Consider the following 14907-nt stretch of genomic DNA (forward strand, 5'->3'; position numbering starts at 1 on the left):
CAAGAATTGCTAGACAAGGATTTTATTCGCCCTAGTTATTCTATATGGGGATCACAATTGTTATTTGTGAAGAAAAAAGATGGTAGTATGCGACTGTGCATTGATTATCGAGAGCTTAATAGAGTCACTATAAAGAATAAGTATCCAATGCCAAGAATTTAAGATTTATTTGATCAGTTGCAACGAGCATCGATATTTTCTAAGATTGATATGTGTTCTGGGTACCATCAATTGAAAGTAAAAGGGTCCGATGTTCACAAGACATCGTTTTGTACTAGATATGGGCACTACGAGTTTATGGTCATGCCATTTGGGTTTACCAATGCGCCAGCGATCTTCATGGATCACATGAATCATGTATTTCATTCGTATTTAGATCAATTCATCATAGTCTTCATTGATGATATTTTGATATATTCTAAGAGCAAAGAGGAGCATAGTCTGTTAGAGTAGGTGCACGTCCAGCCAAGTATTGGACGAGTGTTCACAATGAAAATCTATGTATAAACAATCTTTATTTTAATAATATTTGAAATTATTGTTTTGGCACTTCTTTATCTGTATACCCATGCTAGTTGCATAGATAAAGTCCTTGAATATACAAATAGTAGAAAGAATATGAGATGCTCATATGATGAGTATCATGAAACTCATATTAGGAATACTGTATATTCTAAACAGTTCCTAATCGATTCAGCCGCTGTTAAGAAGGATATGGGCCGCTCGAGTTCGAGACTAGTATCTGCGATGTGAGTACCATGTTTCATTGGTAGGGCACACTGTGATGTCCGAGCATGCAGATAGGTGCTCCTGGTAGAGTACACTGAACAACCCTCCATAAAGGACTTTCCAAGTGGTTCTCACTTATCGAGTCGAAACGTCCTAGTTTATGGTTGTACACCATTAGTCCTTATGACCCGGGACAACATTGAGACTCTATGTGCTAGCATTACACTTTGACTTGTTTACCGACTCTCATGGGGTCATCAGGTGGCAAGGTTGGGTGTTTTGTCGAAACATATAGGAGTCGATGCATTGTAGTCGGGGATTCACCGCTTACCTTCGGGTATGGATATCCTATGTGATATCATGTGTATGTAGTTGAAAATATCTGATCAGAGTATGGTGGTAATTAAGAAAGGGGTTTCTTAGATTACACCATCGATGCAACTACGACATGACATATAGTATCGATTCATTGATAACTCTCGATATACCAATGGTTGTCGAATCGGTCTGGATATATGAGTTGAAGGGACCGTACTGTACGCTAACGATAATTGAATGGTTCATGCAGGAACTATCATTTGATACCTAGGGAATCATGTAATCGATGCTGCTAGGCGTTTACCATGATTGGTTGGGTACTATCAAACTTGAGTTCTGACGTTCTTGTTATCAAGGAGTTGATAATTAAGAATGGAGCAATGGGGGTATGCTCGAATAAGGACATGTTTAGTCCGAATCACATGGAGATGTGAACCCACGGCTAGTTGTATCAATGAACCATTGAGGGCCACACAAGTGCTAGCTTTCTAGATCCCGTTGAGAAGTTAAAATTGTTCAATGTGTTGAACGGCTTATAAAGGGGTTTATAAGCATAAATAAAATAGAAGTATGACTTCTATAAGGAGAATGTAACTTTTAATTTAGGAAGTGTTCCCAAATTAAAAGTTGGCCAAACAAATAATGTATTTGAAAATTGTGATTTTCATAAACATTATTATGGACTAAATTAAATTAATTCAAGTGTTGAATTAATTAAACACTATGGACCTAGTAGAGTCCAAATAATTAAATTAATTCAAGTGTTGGATTAATTAAATAACATTGAGCCTTGTAGAGCCCAATTAGAAATAATTATTAAACTAGTGGACTTGAGTAATATCAAGTAAAGTTTAAATGGACTCAAATATGTTTGGGACATTTAAATAAAAGTTCATGGGCCTTGTAATTGTTACAAGCCCAAATAGAATTGCATGTATGAGAGATGAAAGGTTGGGAGACAACTTTTTCAATGTCCAAGGCATGGCATGCTTTTGGGACAACACAACCTTTTTGCTAAACTAAGAAAAGTTTTCCCTTCACTCCACGAGCTTGAGTTGGCCGAAATTTTGGGGATACTCCTTCATTTTTCTCTCATTTTCTTCTTCAATTGTTGAGGTAAGAAAAATCCTTTTATTTTTCTAGTGCAAAATAAGAGGGGATCTAGCTTGCAAGTGGTGGGCCTAATTTTGAAGGAAGGAAGCTTGTAGATCTTCTTGCCATTCAAGAGCTAAGGTGTTTACACCTTAGTTGGAGCCATCATCAATCTCAAGAGATTGATAGGTATATTTTTCTTAACACCCTATGTATGATATTTTGGTGTTTTGTATTTGCTACACACTATAGGCTTAGGGTGCTCGGTTTTCTTGTTGAAAAACAAATTTTTGAAACTTTCGTTGCGTATTGGGGCACCTTAATCGATCCCCTTTCAACTGGTATCATGAGCTAAGGATACTATTTTGTGTAGCTTATACAAGATATTATATTGAAGTCGATTTCTAACCGCATGAGATGAGTTTTTGCAACAAAAATCAAGGCCGTCTTTGGGGAAATTTCAGGCAACAAGTTGCTGCCCATTTCGGGCAGCAAGGGGCCCCATGTTTTTAAAAAAAAAATTTTTTTTTGGTGGCCGAAATCCGGCGACGTAGCTCCGGCGACGGCAATGACGACTAGGGTTTCCAAAAGTGTTTTGGATTATCAAAGTGTCATAGGCCTTGATGTTGTTGGGCCATTAGATGGCTAACATATTTGTGAAATTTAAATGAGCCAAAATGTTTTTGGTGAAAAATGATTTTTTGGGCCCTTCAGTTTAAATTTACAAAAGTTGCAAATATTTTCTCATGAAATAAATAATTTAGGTTGGACTTTAATTATTTATAGTAAATGGTGATTTACAAGAAATTCGGTTATAAATAAATTAATTAGAAAGTAGACAAAGGTGTTTGTATACTTTGTTAATTTAGTTTATAATCGTGGCGGTTAGTGATTGGATCAAGATATATAATATTGGATCAATTAATTATTGTGATAATTAATTGATGTTGTAGGCTATGTGATATTATGTATGAAGGATGATCAAAAGCCCAAATCCAATTTGCTAGGTGTATGCTAGGATATTTTGTGTTGAATGATTGTAATAATTATCAAATTTAAAGTGGGCTTGGTTTATGGCTCGTTCCCACCCCATGAGATGTATCCCTATTTGCCATGGATATTTATTTGTAAATATTAGAATAGTGGAAGATCAAGATTGGAAGATGGTGGCCTTGATGATTATGAAGATCGAAGACATGTAAATATTGAAAGCTTATGTAATAGTTGCATTTGCATCCCATGCATTTCCCTAGGATTGGACCTAGGCCAGTGTTTAGCTCACACGGGCCATTAGTTTTGGGGCGATTGATCATCCTTGTTTTGTTTACTGTTTATAATGTATGCATGATATGTTATAAATAATGAGTATGTGCGTTATTATTATTATAATAACAAAGTTACATGAATCCAGCAAACATACGATCAAACATGGCAAGCTTTTAAATAAAATTAATGATGAGACCTTTCAAAATTAAAAACCCTCATTTTGAATAAGATTCAAAATTAATATCAAGCCCGAAAAGGGGAATTATAAAGTTGTTTATAATTTCCATGTCTTCCATCGACAATAGGTGCATGATGAACGCTACCCGTGCTCGGCTCATATTATTGGGGGAGCCCTGGGTGCCTGAAAGCTGTGACATCCATTGACATAGTGATGTGAACTACGTGGAACTCCCATGATTTCGGCTCATATTATTGAGGGAACTCATGGCGACCGTCCATTAAGGTTCAACATCGATGGGTAAGGCTTAACACATAAAGATGAACGACGTCATATTATTGGGTCCTAATCAAACGTGAGACAAAAGTTTACGTAGAAGGTTGCATGGAGATGCAATTGGAAACTACCTTTTAGGAATTGTGATTGGCTGATATTATTCGGGATCATAATTCGCTAATTGGACCTTGCGTACCTACTGAGGAAAGGAGTATCCCGTTTTCACTAGAAGGTAGTGAAAGATGTCAAAACTGTGGGAGTAAAAATTTATGAAGTAAAAGTCCATACTTCATATCTTACTAAATATTTTAAAATAGTCATTAACATTTATCTGTTTTACTTTTCAATACTTTTTGACAATGTCTTTGATTCGCAATCCGCTATCTGTAATACTCGACAAACACGTATTAACCAGACCTAATTACCTCAATTGGCTAAGAATTCTAAAAAACGTCTTGAATTCGGAAAGGATAGCGTATACACTTACTAAGTCGCCGTCTGTTGAGGCTCCGACTGACTGCACTCCTGAGGAATTGCAGACTTACAAGGAATGGTGTGACCATGACTTGATAGCCAAGTGTTATATGAAGGCTTCTATGAATGATGAGAAGTTGGTTCTTTATCTGGGCTTTTCATCTGGTACAAAGACTGGTCCACCTGGGAAGGGAAAGAAGCGTTCTTTCCAACGTCCCAAGAAGAACGTGCCCTTGAAGAGGCAAGCTCCGAATCCCGTTGTGGCAGCCACACCAGTAAAGGCTAACAAGACTGCTGATATTTATCATCACTGCAAAAGGCCTGGACATTGGAGGCGTAACTGCAGAGAATATCTTGCCCAGAAGAGTTCTTGAAACGGTATGTTCTATATTGAAGTAAACATTTCAATTAACTCTACTTCTTCGGTATTCGATACCGGTTGTGGCTCACATCTCTGTAATGATTTACAGATGATGGAAGAAGTAGAAGACTTAGAGAAGGTGAGACCTTCTTGAGGTTAGGCAATGGAGCAAGAGTTGGTGCCAAGGCCGTGGGAGATGTTTACTTATTGTTGAACAATGATTTTAAGTTGATTTTAAGAGATGATTTGTTTGTACCTGATTTGGCGAAAAACATTGTTTCCATTTCTATGCTAGATAAAGATGGATATTCTTGTTTATTTAGCAAAGCTGTTTGCAATATTTACAAGAATGAATGTTTAATTGGTACTGGAGAACTTGAAAACGATCTTTATAACTTAAAATTGAAAGATATTCCACTAAACAATGTCCAAGCAATAACAACAACAAACAGGCAAAAACAAGATACTCTAAATTCGGCACAATTGTGGAATGCTCGATTAGGACATATTTCCCTAAGAAGGATGAACAAGTTAGTGGGAGTGGGCATGTTTGATATGTCTGATATTAATGCTCTCACGACTTGTGAATCCTGTCTAAAAGGAAAGATGACCAAAATTCCCTTTAAGGGCCATGTGGAGCGAGCCAAAGGGTTATTGGATTTGATCCATACCGATGTGTGCGGTCCGCTTAGCATCACCACTAAGCATGGACATGCCTACTTCATCACCTTTACCGATGACTTTTCGAGGTATGGGTATGTGTATTTGATGAAATACAAGTCTGAAGCCTTTGAAAGGTTCAAAGAATTCAGAAGTGAAGTAGAGAAACAGTTGGGATGAAGCATCAAGACACTTCGATCGGATCGAGGTGGTGAGTACTTGAGTGCCGAGTTCCAAGAGTATCTTAGGGAGAATGGGATTCTCTCGCAGTGGACTCTGCCCGCTACACCGCAGTTGAATGGTGTTTCGGAGCGTCGTAACCGGACTTTGATGGACATGGTTCGGTCTATGATGGGGTTCACAGAGTTGCCGCCATCCTTTTGGGGATATGCGCTTGAGACAGCGGCATTGTTGTTGAACAATGTCCATTCAAAGGCAGTTGACAAGACACCATATGAGATATGGATGGGTAAGCCTCCCAAGTATTCTTATCTTAGAATATGTGGATGCCCTGCTTATGTGAAGCAGGTAGTGGGAGATAAATTGGATAATCGATCCATTTTATGTTATTTTGTGGGATATCCAAAGAATTCTGTTGGATATTATTTCTATCATACCCAAGAAACAAAGGTGTTTGTTTCTAGGAATGCAACCTTTTTGGAAAAGGAATTTCTATTGGATAGAAAAGGGGAGATGATAGAACTCGAAGAGGTTCGAGAGACACCCACAATTATAGAACCCATACCCTAAGAGCCAAGAGAGGAGATACAAGCTCCTAGAAGATCCGAGAGAGTCTCGAGACCACCTATGAGGTATGATCTGCTTCTTGAAGAGGGCCATGATGATCCTAACCATGGATGTGATCCAAGGACCTTCAAGGAGGCGTTATCTGATGCCAATTCATCCAAATGGCTTGAAGCAATGGAATCTGAGATGAATTCCATTCATTCGAACCAAGTGTGGAATCTCGTGGATCCACATGAGGGAATTGTTCCCATAGGGTGTAAATGGATTTACAAGAGGAAACTTGGGGCGAATGGGAAGGTATTGACCTTCAAGGCGCGATTGGTAGCAAAAGGATATACTCACAGACAAGGAGTTGACTTTGAGGAAACCTTTTCTCCAGTTGCAATGTTCAAGTCCATAAGGATATTGCTAGACATAGCTGCATGGTATGACTATGAGATATGGCAGATGGATGTCAAGACAGCCCTTCTTAATGGGGATATTAAGTAAGAGATTTACATGTCTCAACCAGAAGGATTTACATCCGTTGGAAGTGAGCATATGGTATGCAAACTTCAAAGATCTATTTATGGTCTAAAGCAGGCATCTAGGAGTTGGAACCTTAGATTCGACAGTACAATCAAAGAGTTTTGTTTTACTAAGAATCCTGAGGAACCCTGTGTGTATAAGAAGGTCAGTGGGAGTGCTGTGACATTCCTGGTGCTTTATGTTGATGACATTCTATTCATTGGGAATGATGTAGGAATGTTGCAATCAACTAAAATATGGTTAGCGAGTAAGTTCTCGATGCAGGACTTGGGTGAAGCATCTTTTGTATTGGGAATACAGATCTATAGAGATAGATCGAGAAGATTGCTTGGTCTCACCTAGTCCACATACATTGATACCATCGTGAAGTGTTCTCGATGGATGAGTCCAAGAGAGGACATCTACCAATGTGTCATGGCGTGTCCCTATCCAAGTCTATGTCTCCCAAGACTGATGCAAAGATAGAGGCGATGACACGCATTCCGTATGCATCTGCAATTGGTAGCATCATGTATGGGATGATATCTACACGTCCTGACGTGGCTTTCGCACTAAGTGTAGTGAGTGGATATCAATAGAACCCCGGTCTTCCACATTGGAAAGTTGTGAAAGACATCCTCAAGTATTTGAGAAGGACCAATGAATTGTGGGTGGGGAACTGAAATTGGAAGGCTATACCGACTCTAACTTCCAAAGCGATATTGATGACTCGAAGTCAACCTCTGGGTTCGTATTCATGCTCAATGGTGCTGCTATCTCTTGGAAGAGTTCCAAGCAAGACAGTACTGCGGATTCCACCACTAAGGCCGAATACATTGCTGCATCAGATGCAGCAAAGGAGGCTGTTTGGATAAGGAATTTCGTCCAAGAGTTGGACATCGTTCCTATGGAGTTGCTCCTGTCCCAGTGTTGTGTGACAACACGGGAGCTATAGCTCAAGCAAAGGAGCCAAGGTCTCATCAGAAGTCCAAACATGTATTGAGAAAGTACCACATCCTCCGAGAGATTGTGGAAAGAGGAGTAGTGTCGATTGACAAAGTCGGCTCCACAGATAATGTTGTTGATCCACTAACTAAGCCTTTACCTGGACCATTATTTGAAAAGCATCGCGGATTGATGGGTTTGAAGCATATGGGTAGTTGGCTCTAGTGCAAGTGGGAGATTGTTAGAGTAGGTGCACGTCGAGCCAAGTGTTGGCCGAGTGTTCACAATGAAACTCTATGTATAAACAATCTTTATTTTAATAATATTTGAAATTATTGTTTTGGCACTTCTTTATCTGTATACACATGCTAGTTGCATAGATAAAGTTCTTGAATTTGCAAATAGTAGAAAAAATATGAGATGCTCATATGATGAGTATAATGAAACTCATATTTGGTATACTGTATATTCTAAACAGTTCCTAGTCGATTCAGCCGCCGCTAAGAAGGATATAGGCCGCTCGATTTCGAGACTTGTATCTGCGATGTGAGTACCATGTTTCATTGGTAGGGGACATTGTGATGTCCGAGCATGCAGATAGGTGCTCCTGGTAGAGTGCACTGAACAACCCTCCATAAAGGACTTTCCAAGTGGTTCTCACTTATCGAGTGGAAACGTCCTAGTTTATGGTTGTACACCATTAGTCCTTATGACCCGGGACAACATTGAGACTCTATGTGCTAGCATTACACTTTGACTTGTTTACCGACTCTCATGGGGTCATCAGGTGGCAAGGTTGGGTATTTTGTCGAAACATATAGGAGTCTATGCATTGTAGTCGGGGATTCACCGCTTACCTTCGGGTATGGATATCCTATGTGATCTCATGTGTATGTAGTTGAAAATCTCTGATCAGAGTATGGTGGTAATTAAGAAAGGGGTTTCTTAGATTACACCATCGATGCAACTACGACATGACACATAGTATTGATTCATTGACAACTCTCGATATACCAATTGTAGTGCCCAAATTCAGTACACGTATAACCCATGCATCTGTTTAATTGTTAGATCATTTAATTAATTTTAAATGAGTTTTAGCCATGCATGGTTTATGAAAATGCATTATTTTAAATTGTTCATGTTTATGGTGATGCACGTTAAAATGTTTTTTGAGTTTCACGTTTCAGGCGATTATTCGAGGCGTGATTGAGGAAAAGAGACCGGTGACAATTGGTGGCAATTTTAAATGTGGTATTTTATTTTAAGCTAAGTTCGGGGCGTTTTAAATAATTTATTGAGTTTTAGCATTTTTAAAGCTTAAAGCACTTATTTAGTAATTTTGAGAGCTTAAAACTTTTAAACTTGTTATTGCGTGGGTGTTATTTTAATTAAGGAGTTATTTAAACCAGTGTGTATTTTATTTCCAAGAAATTGTGAGTTAGTGCTTGATTAACTTTTAATTAGTTGTTAATTTATTTTTAAGCAATTTATTTCCCTAAATTCACCCCTAACTCACGCGCACACACACATTATTTCACACACTACTTATCGGCTAAACACACACACTATCACAATTCACATTTTTATTATTTTCAAGAAAAGACCTAGGGCTCTTGTTCATAGAGTAGCCGCCTCCCCCCTCCACTAGATTTCCAACAGGTTTCGTGTATTTTGTGGCAAGAAAATCGTTGCGCGATCGTCCCGGATCAACCTCGCTTCTATCTCCGCTTCGGTGACGCCGTTTCGGTAATGTTTTTTATCATAAGGCACGTATAATCTCTCTTTTGCTGCGTCAACCATGTCATAGTATGTGTTGCATTGTTTTTATGCGTAAAATCCATGTATGATGTGTAGTAGTTTGAGCGGTCAATTGTTTGGATCGATTTTGAAGGAAAATTTTTAGATCTAAACCACGTTTTTACTGTTCTTATTAAAACTGCGAATGTTCGGTCAAGATTTTGGGAAAACTTTCAGCGCGAAAAACGTAGAACTTTTTGATACCTTCGATATGATATAATATTCGAAATTTTTGGATAAAAATTGAGTGAGTTATGGCGTTTTTTGTGGGACTGCTCAAACTGCGTTTTCAGAAAATTATGATATTGATGCGTTCTTGAAGTTTATTTGTTGCAGGCTTCGTTGGGGATCAATGAGCGATCGTTTTTGCGTCTAGGTATGATTATTATGATTTTGGGTTGGTATTTTGTATGTCGTTTAGTGTCGATAGGTACTCGAGCACCTTAGTAGTCGTAGGAATCGAGTTGGTGTCGATTACCACGTTTTTTGAATTGTACCTGCCATAGGGTGAACATCGTTGCTTTGGATGTCGTACGAAATTGGTTTGATGTTATAGCATGCTAGGATGGGTCTCGGGGTGTCGATTCATAGTCCGTGCAATCGAGTCTAGAAAGTTAAGCAAAACATGTACAAAAATTTTCGTAAGTTCGCGTTCACAGTAGGTACACGGACCCATACATGGACCATGACACGGGGTCCGTGCCTTTGTTTCTTTCACGGTGTCATCCTTGCGAGCCTACACGGACCCCTAGACGGACCCTAGCACGGGGTCAGTGTCCTCACTTCTTCCCGAGTTCCACTTTTGCGCACCTACGCGGACCCCCACCCGCACCTAAGCACGGGGTCCGTGCCTTCCCTTTTCTTCACGAGTCATTCCACCGCACCCACACGGACCCGGAGCCGGACCTGGGCACGGGTTCCGTGTACTTGAGTTTTGGGGAATATTATGGTATGCTTTGAGGTTTGATGTCTTGGTTTAGTGCAATGTTTAACAATGTCGAGTCACGGGAATTTTAGAACGTCCTAAGGAAATGTATGAACTCGTGGGTAAGCTTGATTGTTACGTTTAAGTTACACCCGTTAAGCTTATGAATTCACATTAGTATGTTGCTGCAACGACCCCGGTCGAAGTCCAACGAATCCCTCAACGCCAAGTAAGTATGTTGACGTGCAAGAAAATATTTTAAGTTTTTGAGGTATGCTAATTGTCTTGTGACCAAATTATGAATGGGTTTGGAAGTCGGTGAACGTGGCTGAGGACCTCTCCACCCCGTTAAATTATGAACGGGTTAGATCGTGGTTGGAAAGCGTTAAATTATGAACGGGGACCAACCAGCCCGTTAAATTATGAACGGGGATCTCATGTATGTGACAGTGGATACGTCCCTGTCAGCCCAGTACTGTAGTTTGTCTGATTAGGCGTTTATTATGTATGGGTCACTTGTTTTGAAACATCCTCTACGCAAAAATGAAGTCATGTATGGTTAAGTATGATCAAGTATGTAAGCATGTTTATGAAAGCTTTCAAGTTATGGCACGTCTATGTACGTATGCAAGTTCAAGTTCATTTCAAATCCAATCTTCAAGTATGTATGTTCTATTTTAAAGTTGCATGTGGTTTTATTATGTAGTACTCGCTATTTCCAGTTTATACGTGTTGAGTCTTTAGACTCACTAGACTTGATCGATGTAGGTGAGGATGTCTATGAGGAGACCAGAGGTGGCGACCAAGGGGCAGGCTTGGACTGAGCGGAAGGCTAGACCCGAGGACCGCCCATGTTATTTTAACATTTTTATGCAAGTTTAAAATACTCTGATTTTTTTTCATGTTTCGGTGAGAGATGTTTGGAACAAGTATTTTGTTAGCAAGTTTTATTGGTGTTGGATGATTTCAAATATATTTTTATGAACGATGAGTTGACGACCGTATGGATGTTTATATTCAAGAAAATTTTTAATTTTTCCGCAAATTTTAAGTAATAAAGAATACGGTTCGTTACAGTTGGTATTAGAGCGGCATTCTTGTAAAGGGTTATGCCTACTGCCAGTCGCAAGAAGCTCTCGAAGTCACACCTCAAGTCTGTAAGTTTTAATTTTTGCATTATGTATGTAGTAAGCATTGAATCATGAATTCAGCATATCCATATTTTGAGTTTAGATTTCGTGCATCCTATGTCATTGATATCATGTTCATGCATAGTGGGTTTACGTGTTGGGTAATTGATGGGACAGAATGCCTCCTAGACGTGTGGTTGACCGAAAACAAGGGAAGAGGATCGAGAGACCCGAAATGAGGAGAGAGACAATCCTCCACCTCCACCGCCAGATATGCAAGCGCAGATGCTGGCAGGAATGACTCAGTTCTTCGCACAGTTTGCGAGGAATCAGGCTGCAGTTGGCGCGGGGGAGAGGCCTAGACCAGAAGCGGTGTATGAGAGGTTCCAGAGGATGAATCCTAAGGAGTTTTCGGGATCTACTGATCCGATGGTAGCAGAGGATGGATTAAGTCCATCGAAGTGATCTTTGACTACATGAAGCTGCAGGATGCAGACAGAGTCCGTTGTGCCATATTCCTTTTAGCAGGCGATGCCAGAAGTTGGTGGGACAGTGCGTCGGTGGCAGTTAATTTGCCGACGTTGTCCTGGAATGGATTCAAAGAAGTGTTCTTCGCCAAGTACTTCACTGAGGAAGTACGATCCCGGCTGACTAGGGAATTTATGACGCTGCAACAAGGAGATAGCAGGGTTGAAAAGTTTGTTAGGAGGTTTGAGAGGGGATGTTACTTCGTGCCCCTCATTGCGAATCATGCCCAGGCAAAGCTGAGGCATTTTATGGATGGTTTTCGGCCGATCTTGCGCCGTGATGTGAGGGTAGCTGGCCCTACTACATACGCAGTTGCCGTTTCTAGGGCTTTGGCGGCAGAACAAGACCAGCGGGATATTGAGGCAGACAGTTAGGGCAAGAGGCCCTATTAGGCCCCACCGCAGCAGCAACAGCATCAGAGGCCTCAGTTCAAGAAACCTTACCAAGGGCAACCGGGAAAGAAACCTTATAAGGGACGGCCGAAAGGCAAGGGTCATATCCAGCAGCAGGGGGCGCCTCAAAAGCCCGGTAACTTTCCAGTGTGTCAGAAATGCAATCGCCAGCATCCCGGTCAGTGCTTATGGGGATCTGGGAAATGTTTTAAATGTGGAGCTACGGACCACATGTTGAAGGAGTGCCCACAATGGAAGCAACCAACGCAAGGGAGAGTTTTCGCCATGCATGCTCAAGAGGCGAACCCAGACACTACCCTTTTGACTGGTAATTTATTTAATTTAGTACAATATTGATTTCTTTGCCTTGCATGTTTAGTTTTAATTGGGAATACTAGTGTTTTAGTTGGAATTTTGAGTGTCTTTTGTTGCATGAGGTTTATGGTCACGTCGGCACTGATAGATTCAGGAGCCACTCACTCTTTTATCTCGGAGACTTTTGCTAATCACCTGGACATTAAGTCCATTGGCCTAGATATAAATTTTTCGGTGACAGTCCCATCCGGGGAAGAGCTGTTAGCAACTAGTGTGATCAGGGATATCGATCTGGAACTGCAGGGCCATCTAGTATATGCAGATTTGATTCTACTGCCGATGCCAGAGTTCGACATTATTTTGGGAATGAACTGGCTGTCAAAGAACAGGGTTCTGATTGATTTCCAGAAAAGATCAGTATTGGTTAGGCCGCTGGGCATGGAACAGTTCGTATTTGAGCTAGCCAGATGGAGAAGCTTCCCTCGCATGATTTCGTGCATGCAAGCGAGGAGGCTGATTTCCAAGGGGTGTCAGGCCTTCTTGGCCAGTATTATTTCAGCGCCTGATGTGTCCACTCCATCTTTCTCCGACGTACCAGTAGTCAGTGAATTCCCAGACGTCTTCCCAGACGATGTTTCAGGTCTTCCACCAGAGAGAGAGGTAGAGTTTGCTATTGATCTCATGCCAGGCACAGTGCCAATCTCTAAGGCGCCGTACCGACTAGCTCCAGCTGAGATATTAGAGCTCAAACAGCAGATTCAGGAGCTCCTCGACAAGGAATTTATCCGCCCTAGTTTCTCACCATGGGGTGCACCAGTGCTCTTTGTAAAGAAGAAGGATGGGAGTATGAGGCTGTGCATCGATTACCGTGAGTTGAACAAGGTAACGATAAAGAATAAGTACCCACTCCCTAGGATCGAAGACTTGTTTGATCAGTTGCAGGGAGCTACATTGTTTTCTAAGATAGATCTTCGATCAGGGTATCATCAGCTGAAGGTGAAGGATGCAGACGTTTACAAGACGGCCTTCAGGACCAGGTATGGGCATTACGAGTTCTTAGTAATGCCATTTGGATTGACGAATGCTCCAGCAATTTTCATGGACCTCATGAATCGAGTATTTCAGCCCTACCTTGATTAGTTCGTCATAGTGTTTATTGACGACATTCTTATTTACTTGAAGAGCCATGAGGAGCATAGCTAGCATTTGAGGACAGTGTTGCAGGTTTTGCAGAGTCGTAAGTTATTTGCGAAGTTCAGTAAGTGCGAGTTTTGGTTTCAGAAAGTAGTGTTTTTGGGGCAAATAGTGTCTAGCAGTGGCATTGAAGTGGATCCAGCAAAAGTAGCAGCCGTTAAGGATTGGGTTGAACCGAAGAATGCATCAGAAATCTGCAGCTCTTTGGGTTTAGCCGGTTACTACCGTAAGTTCATTCGGGGATTTTCGTCCATAGCAGTGCCACTCACTTCACTAACCAAGAGGAATGCTAAATTCGTGTTGAGTGACGTATGTCAGAAGAGCTTTGATATTTTGAAGCAAGCTCTTATTTCGGCGTCAATGCTAGCCATGCCAACAGGGCAAGGTGAATTTGTGCTTTATACCGATGCATCTAAGCTCGGATTAGGCGCAGTGTTGATGCAACAAGGTCGGGTTATAGCTTATGCTTCCAGGCAGTTGAAGGTGCATGAGAAGAACTACCCGACGCACGATTTAGAATTAGCCGCAGTCGTCTTTGCGTTGAAGATTTGGAGACACTACTTGTATTGCGAGAAGTGTCAGATTTTCACTGACCACAAGAGTCTGAAATACTTCTTCACGCAGAAGGAACTAAACATGAGATAGAGGCGATGGTTGGAACTGGTGAAGGACTATGATTGCGAGATTAGCTACCATCCGGGAAAAGTTGATGTGGTGGCAGATGCCTTGAGCAGGAAAGTTGCAGTCATAGCTCAGTTATCAGTGCAGAGACCTCTTCAGTCGGAAATTCAGAGGTTTGGCTTGGAAGTATACCGTAAGGGCAGAGCACCAAGGCTGTTTAATCTTACAGTCCAGTCTTCTCTGCTAGACTGTATCCGGACAGGTCAGTCTTCAGATGAGCAATTATTGAAATGGAGACTGAAAGACGAAGCCAAGGGCAGTGTTCTTTACTCAGTGTCAGATGGTATCGTGAGATACAGGGGCAGAATGTGGGTGCCTAGTGTTGATTCGATCAGACATGATATTCTGACAGAAGCACATGCATCCCCGTATTCTATTTATCCAGGAAG

The sequence above is a fragment of the Primulina tabacum genome, chromosome 6, assembly GCF_025594145.1.
Source record: "Primulina tabacum isolate GXHZ01 chromosome 6, ASM2559414v2, whole genome shotgun sequence".
Lineage (NCBI taxonomy): Eukaryota > Viridiplantae > Streptophyta > Magnoliopsida > Lamiales > Gesneriaceae > Primulina > Primulina tabacum.